Source organism: Bidens hawaiensis, unplaced genomic scaffold, assembly GCF_021521415.1.
Source record: "Bidens hawaiensis isolate Kalapana, Puna unplaced genomic scaffold, B.hawaiensis_p1.1 tig00037712_1, whole genome shotgun sequence".
NCBI classification, from domain to species: Eukaryota; Viridiplantae; Streptophyta; class Magnoliopsida; order Asterales; family Asteraceae; genus Bidens; species Bidens hawaiensis.
Genome location: NW_027505501.1, coordinates 150,450 through 160,903, shown reverse-complemented (window position 1 = coordinate 160,903; position 10,454 = coordinate 150,450).

The window sequence follows — 10,454 nt, the reverse complement described above, 5'->3', positions numbered from 1 at the left end:
GTAAGATATATAATAATGGGGTAACTCCACCACCTTTTGTTGAAGGTGTGGTGGAGGACTTGGGGGAAAATGGGAAGAGTGACGATGAGGTAGAATTTGAACCGAAAACTAAATCAAATCAAACAAATAAAAATAAAATTGAAACTAAAACTAAGACGGGAACACCAACCGCCAAGGAGACGGGTTCAACGAGTAAAACCGTTCCGTTCCCTCGGGCATTGGTGAACCCCGAGACCTCATCGACACTTAGAAAGAGGGGCCCACAGCAGGAGGAAATGTGGAAAATATTTAAACAAGTAAAAATTAATTTACCCCTCATAGATGCAATTAAACAAGTCCCTACATATGCTAAATATTTGAAAGACTTGTGTACTCAAAAACGAACTCACAAGTTGCCCAAACAAGTTGACTTAACTGCAAATGTGAGTTTGGTTTTGACGAGTATCCTCCCACCCAAGCTACAAGATCCGGGAACGCCAATTATACCCATTCAAGTGGGCGATTTTAAAATGACTAGAGCGTTGTTAGATCTTGGGGCTGGGGTGAGTATTCTCCAGGGAAGCTTGTATGAGCAGTACGACTTTGGACCACTTAGAAAAGCCGACACCACCGTGGTGTTGGCCGATTTGACACTCAAGCTTCCTAGGGGAATCGTGACCAATGTGATTGTGATGATAGAAGATTTCTATTACCCAGTTGACTTCTTGGTTCTAGACTACGTGACAGTTGACCCGAAACGGCAACCGAACGTGATTCTCGGTCCGCCCTTTTTGGCCACCGTGAATGCATTGATTAATTGTAGAACCGGGGTAGTAGACATGGCATTTGGTAATAAGAATCTTACGCTTAATGTGTTTTCAAACGTGTCTAACCCTCTAGTGAGTGACGAATGCTTTGCGGCTGAAGTCATTGACGGGTTGAACCCTCACGAAAGTGGGGATGATGCCACAGAGGAGTGTGCTATTTGTTGCAGGAAAGCAGTTGAGCATATCTTACAGTTACAAGAAGAAGAGAAAGAAGTGGAGTTGTATGCGGCAAGTATTGGGAAACCGCCATGGTCTCAGCAAGTGGAATGGATGCCCGATACGATCGATTCAAAGTTAAAACCGTCATTGGAGAGTCCACCGGCTGTTGAATTGAAGGAGCTCCTGAAACACCTGAAATACGTGTTTTTGGGAGAGGGAGAGACATTACCGGCCATCATCGCTGGGAATTTGGAAGACTAGTTAAGGCGTTGGTGGAAGTCTTAAGAGAACATAAGGCGGCGATTAGCCCATCCATTGTCATGCATAAGATCATCACTGATCCCGAGGCAAAACCCGCTCATGATGCACAAAAAAGGTTGAACCCAAACATGCGGGAAGTAGTGAAGAAGGAGGTTTTGAAGTGGTTGGACGCGGGCATCATTTTTCCGATCTCAGATAGCACGTGGGTAAGTTTGACACAAACAGTTCCAAAGAAAGCGGGTATTCAGATAACCCGTTATGAGAAAGGTGAGGAAATCGCCACCCGACCGGTAACCAGGTGGCGGATTTATGTTGATTATAGGAAGTTGAATACAGCAACATCTAAAGACCATTTTCTCTTGCCGTTCATTGACCAAAATTCATCGAGAAACTTGCAGGTTAGAAGTTTTATGGTTTTCTAGATGGCTATTCGGGGTACAATCAGATTGCTATTCACCCCGATGACCAACATAAGACCACGTTCACGTGTCCATACGACACTTTCGCATTCAGGATAATGCTTTTTGGTTTGTGTACCGCCCCGGCCACCTTTCAAAGGTACATGATGAGTATCTTTTCAGATATGGTCGGGGATTCACTTGAAATTTTTATGGACGATTTTTCTATCTTTGGATCATCTTTTGAAAAATGCTTAAATGAATTAACTAAAGTTTTAAAAAGATGTGTGGAAACGAATTTGGTCTTAAGTTGGGAAAAGAGCCACTTTATGGTTCAAGAGGGGACGGATTTGGGACATGTCATCTCAAGTAGGGGGATTGAGGTTGACCGGGCGAAAATCCAAGTCATATCTAATTTACCACCGCCTACTAATATAAAAGGGATAAGGGCATTTTTGGGTTAGAGCGGATCAAGTGATGAGACGGTGCATACCGGAGGAAGAAATGCGGAGTGTTTTGTATCATGCCCACTCATCACCTAGTGGAGGCCATTTCAGCGGCCAGAAGACAGGACATCGAGTGCTTGCATGCGGGGTCTATTGACCTACCATATTCAAGGATGCCGCAGCGTTTGTCAGGAATTGTCTTAGATGTCAACAGATGGGGGGTATTTCAAATAGGGACGTGATGCCCATGCAACCAGTTCTCGTTGTCGACATCTTTGATGTTTGGGGGATTGATTTCATGGGCCCATTTCCTAATTCTTTCGGTAATCTATATATCTTGGTGGCGGTCGATTATGTGTCTAAATGGGTAGAAGCAATCGGCACGAAGACGCATAACCATACCGTTGTTTGTAAGTTTGTCCAGTCTAATATTTTTCACGTTTTGGTGTCCCCCACGTTATTATTAGTGATGGGGGTTCACATTTCAAAAACTTTAATTTTGGCAAACTACTTAAACAGTATGGCGTAAACTACCGTATTGCCACTCCATATCACCCTCAAACGAGTGGGCAAGTGAAGGTTTCTAATAGGAAAATCAAAGAGATTTTACAAAAAACGGTAAGACCCGATCAGAAGGATTGGTCAAATAAACTAAATGATGCTTTATGGGCTTACCAGACCGCTTATAAAACGCCTATTGGAACCACCCCTTATCGGTTGGTTTACAGAAAAGTTTGTCATTTATCCGTCGATCTGGCCCATCGTGTACTATGGGCAGTTAGGAATATTAATCTAGACTATGAGTGTGCAGGTAAACAAAGAAAGTTGAACATATGCGAGTTGGAAGAATTGAGAGATGAAGCTTATGAATGTGCATCCGCATAAAAAGACAAGATGAAGAGAGTTCACGATGCTAAGCTAAGAAGAAGGACGTTCGAGGATGGGCAACGAGTGTGGTTGTACAACTCAAGATTGAAGCTTTTCCCGGGCAAATTGAAGAGCAAGTGGACGGGACCTTATCAAGTCAAGAGAGTTGGAAAATTCGGTGAAGTAGAGATCGAAGATTTTGATGATCATCTGTGGCAAGTGGTGAATGGTCATCGTTTGAAGCCCTATTTGGAGGATGCGGATTTGAACAAAGAGATACATGAGTCGGAGGTTTGCTTTTTGGCGGACGAGCCAACTTATTTGGTTGATTGAGGAACCAAGGAATGTCAAGCTGTAGACATTCAATTCAGCGCTAACCGGGAGGCAACCCGACATTTGTACGTTGTAAATTTTGTATATTGAGTCTAGTTAGCTAATAGTTTTCCTCAAATCGTGCAGTGTAGAGCAAGAATCGAGTGTGGGGAAGTGACACGATGATCGGCATTGTGGAGGAATTGGTAAGCATATGCGTCGCTATAGGGAGCCCCAGGTACGTAGGTGATTGTTATGTGGCAACCGAAGCGGGTGGAGGAAATCAGCTCGAATAACACTTAAAAGATTAATATTTTAAAGCTGAAACCGTTAAAATTTGTTTATGAAAAAGTGCATCTTCGCGTATCGGGAAGATGCAGGCCTTGCATCTTCGTGTATCGCGAAGATGCTGGAAGTCAAACGGATAGTCAAAGGCAACAGTCAAAGGTCAACGGTCAAACTTGCATAGATGCAAGGCAGGCATCTTCGCGTATCGCGAAGATGCTTGAATCTGACGAAAAAAATATTTAAACACGGATTTCCTATCACTTTTACCATACATCTTTTATCTTTACCCTATCCACACAAACAAAATCCGGCCGCCGCCACCCCTGTCACCCCCGTCGCCGGCCGCCATCATCATTACCATCACTCTTGTTATTTATTTTCATCATCTCTGTCGAATCCAATTGAAAAGTATGTGTTTAATTTTGTGTGCAATTGGTTTGGTTGGAGTTTGAATTGGTTATCTCAGATTGCTTGGGGTTAGGGAATGCATGTTTTTAAGTGTGTTTTTGGTTGGCATTGACTTGTTCGGTTTATTTTGGGGGTAGTTGATGTCGGTTTTCCGGATTGGGTTTACCGGATTATGTGAGGTTTGGCCGGAATTTGTTGATCCTATTCATGTTTTTGAGATTGTTAGGGGCTGTGTTTTTTTTTAAAGTTGGTCACCGGAATATTTTCCGGCGAGATGTCGAGTCGAAGTGTTTGAAAAATTTTAACAAAAAGTTTTGGAATAGTTCGTGTTTTGGGCCCGGTTTTTGATATATCTATATATATATATATTTATGGGTTTTTGACAAAGGGAAATTTTCCGGTGAAGGGTTCGTAAAAAGTTTTGAAAAGTAACAAGTATATGTCGGTCTGTGGAAAAGAATGAATTCCAAGTGTTTTGCCGGTTTGTTGGTTAGTAAATTTGTCGGGTGTAATTCTGTCACGTTGTGTCTTTGCACATGCGGTTTTGAGGAATGTATTTTGAGTCTTTTATTAAAAAAAATTTTTAAAATAAAAATTTTAAATTCAAAAATAATAATAATAATAATTTTTATTATGATTTAGATTATTGAGGGCAACCGCGAATGAAAATGCTATACGGTTGTCGCTCATCGTTGTTTTGACATGAACTTATTTGGTATATCTATTTGCAGATGTCTAGGAAAAGGTCCAAACAACAGCAAACGTTTGACTCTACTTCTCAACAATATACACGCGTGCCGATCAGATATACAGGTAACGAGATTGAGGTTTTCGGGGCCGCAGTTGAGGATACCACCGGAAGAGATGAGGAGGACCAGATCATACTACGATTCCTCCCCGATATCCAGCATATGAGATGTTTAGGCAGATTCGTGACATGGAGATATTCCGACATCGTACGTTTGATTGGGAGGTGTTGGAATCTATTGGGCAGGTTCCGAGACTTAATAGTTTATTACCGGGACGCTGGGCAGATATTCTGAGGTTTGAGCAGAAGCAGTATGTGGAGCTGATTTACGAGTTTAACTCCACTTTTAGACATAATCCGAAAGATTTTGATGAGCCATACGTGGTCAGTTTTGCGTTGGGGAGAGAGTTGTTTCAGTTCACGGTGCCCCGTTTGCTGTGATTGCAGGTTTGTATGGGAAACACGAGGTAGCTGGTCCCGAGTTTCGGGAAAGTATTCGGGGGTTTACTACGGGGTCGATTGCTTCTCGGCCTCACTGGATTTCGACTAACGATTTGGCTACATTTTGGAGAACTATTGGAGATGGCGAGCATACGAGTACTGTTGTTGCCTTGCAAATTCGGGATCCACTTCACAGGTATCTACATAAGGTAATTGCTTCCACATTCGTGGACCGAAAGTCGGGAAAGGATAAATGTAATAATATTGATTTGATGTGTTTAATGGCCACGGTTAGGGGTATGAATGTGAATCGAGCTACGTTTTTAAGTTCATTTGCAAGGGGAGGTCGTAGAGCAAGTGCGGCCACGACTCATTTGGCATTGGGGCCCATGATCACGCAAATTGCTCAGTCGTTGGGTGTGTTTGGACGTTATTCGGTAGATTATTTTGAGGAGGGACCGGATACCTTTGTTGTGACAATCGATGATTCTCAGAAAGTGGGCATAATGACTTAATCCACCACGGATGGCGGAGGCGAGAGCAGAGGGTAGTTCGAGGGGGCATCGTGTGGAGAGGCCACCTGCCCGACCACGTTAAAGGAGACAGCCCAGTCCACCACCGGTACAGCACTAGCATCCGCAGCCTATGACCTTAGACTACATGTTCGAGCAACAATTACAAATGCGGGATGAATTGCATGGGTATCGAGACGAGTTCAGAGAGTACAGAGACAAGTCGCGGGGTTACTTCAGGACCATGTTTGATCACTGGAACATTCCATTACCGGGTACTTTGCAGCCGCCGCCGCCTGCTACTAGTGGTTTTGATATGGGTGGCACTGTATATGATTATGGTGGAGGATATGGTGGGGCTGGTAGTTATGGTGGAGATGCTGGTTATAGTGGTTATGGTCAGTATGGCACAAGTGGATTTTACGATGCAGGTGTAGGAGGATCAGGAGCTGGTGATGATGATGACCAGGAGGATTCTGATGAGTAGTAACTGTTGAAGGATGCAGCTGTCCCGATCAATGTTTTGGGTCATCTTTTCTTGTTTCTTTCATTATGTTTTTATTATCCTATGGGTTGTACTGATATTATTATATTATTCTGCTTATGGGTATTATGGGTGGTTTGGTTGGGACACTTGATGTGATTTACTCTTTTGGGTGGTTGCTTGTGTATACTATTGTTGTAGTTGAACTTTATGGGTGTAGTTCACTATAAACCCTCACGAGACCATACACGTCCACCCGGGCTATCGGAGGGTTTAAAGGGCTTGTTGCATACGCTAAATGCAACCGTGATTCCCACGAAAGTGAGTTAGGTCTTTTAACATTTTTACTCATTTAACAAATTTGGTTATGAAATTTATTAATCTTGGTTGGTAATTTAAAATTAATGGTTTTGCACGTGGTTTAAAGACCTATATTTTTAACATTTGTGAGAAGCTTGCTTCTACACGTGTGTGAGTTTGCAGATTTTATTTTGAGAAGTGAGGAGGTAAAGTTCATCGAGAGATCACCAAGGGCACGAGAGTTGCACATGAGAGTTTTATTTTCTATCAGGTGATTTCGTTTTTATAATCTTCTTTGTTTTATTAATTTTTTTTGTTAAGAGTGTAATTGTTTTTTGTATAATTTACCACCATCACATTAGGCCCGGTTTTTAAAATTGTCAAAGTGAATTTTAACCCCCATCCCTAATTTTAATTGCTAATTTTTAAATCATTGGGGACAATGTTTGCCTCAAGTGTGGGGATGGGGGAGAAATTGAAATTGTTTTCATGTTCCTTGAATTAAGATTTTTTTTTCATAATAAATGGAAAATGATAGAAAAATCGGGGGTTATTTTTCAAAATTATTATATAATATGAGATAAATAGAACGGGAACACACGTAATTTGAGATGTATTGGTAGGCTCATCCTTGAGAATGAAAAGATAATTTGGTTGTTGACTTAATTGAACTTTAAATGCTTGATTTTTAGCGGGAAACGCCTTCACGGTTTTCTTTGTTTAGCTAAGCCTGTGTAAAGACTGGGATAAAAGATTAGGCCATACTTAAGCCTTACTATTAGATTTGATCACCAAAAATATATTTTAATATGAATAGTTTATTATACAATGTTTGAATAGGCTTAACATTAGAGTATGCTAAATGGCTTGTGATATAAATATAAATGAAAATACTGCTAGTTAAGTGGCTAACACTTCATAGGCATATGGTTTTATGGCCTTAAATCTTGTATTGATGGGATGCCCCGGGGAACGGAGACCATGGGTTGGTATGCGGTTTATCATCTGGTATGCGTAAATCCTAAGTGGATTTATTCATAATAAAAAAACTTAAAAAGAGCAAACCCGTAGTTTATCTGCTAATTCATAAGTCAATAAACATGATCAAAAAAAGTGCTTTCAAAGTACAAATTCACTACTGACTTGATCATCCACGCTGTTAGTCATATGGGTCCCCGTGCTCGCGTCTCATTACCATTAAGAAACGGACCACACGGGACACGTCATATGTAAGCCCTACAGATGAATTCGTGCCTACTCACGAATGGTGATAGACTTCGGTGTATTGCTTGATAACGGGGGTATGTCATGTAGTGGGGGCTATTTACTAGTTGGTTACCTAATTGTACCTTAATCATATCTAATGGCCATTTTGGTAGACTTTAATGCTTAAGTATAGGTTTTGGTTTCGATAAAATATCCAAGATTGTGTTAGCTATTACACATGGGCTTTAAAAATTGTACAAATGTGCAAAATTTTGATCGTCTAATTTTAAGGTTTAAGTCAAGTTAGAGTGGTCTGGTACGGTAAAACTATAATGAAGCATGGTAAGGCGGCTTCAAGGCTTTGAAGTGTGGATTCCATTTTAATCATATGAACTAATAAAACTTGTCACACCTTATTTTTCCCGGTAAGTATTAAAGCGTGGGTCGCAATCGTGGTTATTTTTGTTCTTTGTGCTTAATTAAGATAATCTATTAAGTATTTTGAGAATGACCTCTAATTCTGATTCCATTGCAAAATCTTTTTCGGGACGAAAAAGGATTAGTGTGGGGATGTGATGGTTGGGTAAAAGTTAGTTTATTTGTATATTAATTAGTTTATTTTAGTTAAATAAATGAACTGAACTATGGTACTTCAAGCATTGTTATGTGTTTTTAGGACATTGGAAGCTATGGAGCTTAATGAGGATATTTACGGGCTTGGAATGAAGATCGAGAAGTGAGAGATTGGAAGCGCACGCATCACGAGGCAGTCAAGAAAAGAAAATAATAAATCTGAAAAAATTGCATCTTCGCGATACGCGAAGATGCAGGTAACATAACTTCGTGATACGCGAAGTTGCAAGAATCTGGCCACGACTATTTTGTCCTTCGCGATACGCGAAGGAACACGTCTAGCATCTTCGAGATACGCGAAATGATCAAAGTCAGCAAAAATTTGGGTTTGCCTTAGATAAACCTCTTAACCTCCCCATTCGGCATATTACGACTTCCAGAGGCAGAAGAGGTCCTCTAGGACGATTATGTCGATGTCCGGCTAGTCGTGTGTGTTCATTCTAGGCTAAGGTTTTGTGTGAAGTACTGTTTTGATCAGATTCTAATGCTTAATGGTTATAGCTTGATTAATTTTATATAATTTGTCTTGCTTAATTAGTTATTTGGTTGATTAAAGTTTGTGTTTGTGACTATTGATTTGTGTAACGTTTGTTTGGTTGTTCATCAACATTTAGGGTTAAGCTCTTGTGTCCTTGAACTATAATCATCAAACCTTATCATTGAGTTAATTATCCTAGACATAGATTTGGAAATTGTGTAGTCTGGGTTCATTTGTGTCAACAATTCGGTTGAGTTATCGTTTGTCATCATAAATCAAACCATAGGATTAGCAATTATTATAAAACCAAAGATGAAAGAAGCTATGATTAACGTATGTAACACATAACCCGAACCTAGAATGAATACTTTTTAATTAATATTGTTTACAAATCTTTTCAAGTAATCATTAGTTTTAATTAAATCTTTTTCTAAAAACCGCTTGACATCGTCTATCCGCTTAGACTAAATAATTAGTTATAAATTACACAAACTTGCACTTTCCTTGAGTCCCTGTGGAGACGACCTTACTTACCCGTACTTATTATAGGTATCTAAGTCTTAAAATTGATTGTTTGAGTAGAACGCGACAACCTACGTCAAGACCCAGGGTGAGGAGGCCCGTGTTGCATGTTTATGTCCCGGCGGGTCAAATATATTACTTGGGGAAGACACGAGGCGAGGAGGCCCGCCGTTCTGGTAAACCATGGTCGGGTCAAATATATTACTCGGGGAACACCCAAGGTGAGGAGGCCCGCATCACGTGTTTAGATTTGTTAAACCGTGACCGAGTCAAATATATTACTTGGGGAAGGCCAGGGGTGAGGAGGCTCGTGTTGCGTGAATTTTGTTTTATTAAACTGTGACCGAGTCAAATATATTACTTGGGAATGACCCGGGGTGAGGAGGCTCATGTTGCATGATTTTGTTGGGTTTTGTTAAACCGCGGGCGGGTCAAATATATTACTCGGGGAAGACCCGGGGTGAGGAGGCCCGTGTTGCGTGTTTGACCAAGAGAAAAGTATTTATCTAATTACTTATGATTTTCTTCAAATCTTTTTATATTTATTAAATAAATCTGATTTATGGATGTTACTTATAAAACTTGAACTCACTCAGCTCAAGCTGACTTTGTGTGTATGTTAGTTTGACTTTCAAGTTAAGGAGTGGATGTTACCGCTTGGACGTGCTAGAGACTACTTGGTCGGTTGAAGGCATATCTAATCGGGGAAACTAATAATGAAGGCTGTTTACTTTTAATTATTATTAAACGCATTTAAATTGGTTTTGGGCATACCTCCCTGTTTTGGAAATTTGTTTTTGACACTTATGATTTTCGCTGATTTTATACTCTGAACTGGTTTCGAAATAAAGTGAATTGATTTGGGTTTTAAATTTTTGAGAATTTTTGGGATATGATGACCAACTGTAGGATTCCCGGGATTCGGGGTCTTAGAACCACACACCAATATATATATATATATATTTATTAAGGAGTTTTAAAATATAAAAAACAATCATATTAAAACAAGTTCTAAAAGGGTTTTAAAACTTGTCAAATTTTGTCACTAAAACAAAGGTTGTTTTAAAACAAATTATAACCAATCATGTTTTGCAAAATTAAACTAATTTGATTTTCCGAAACTAATAAAACTTAACCATTAACTTAAAATTGGTTACCTGTATCATGAAAAACTTAGTTTTAATA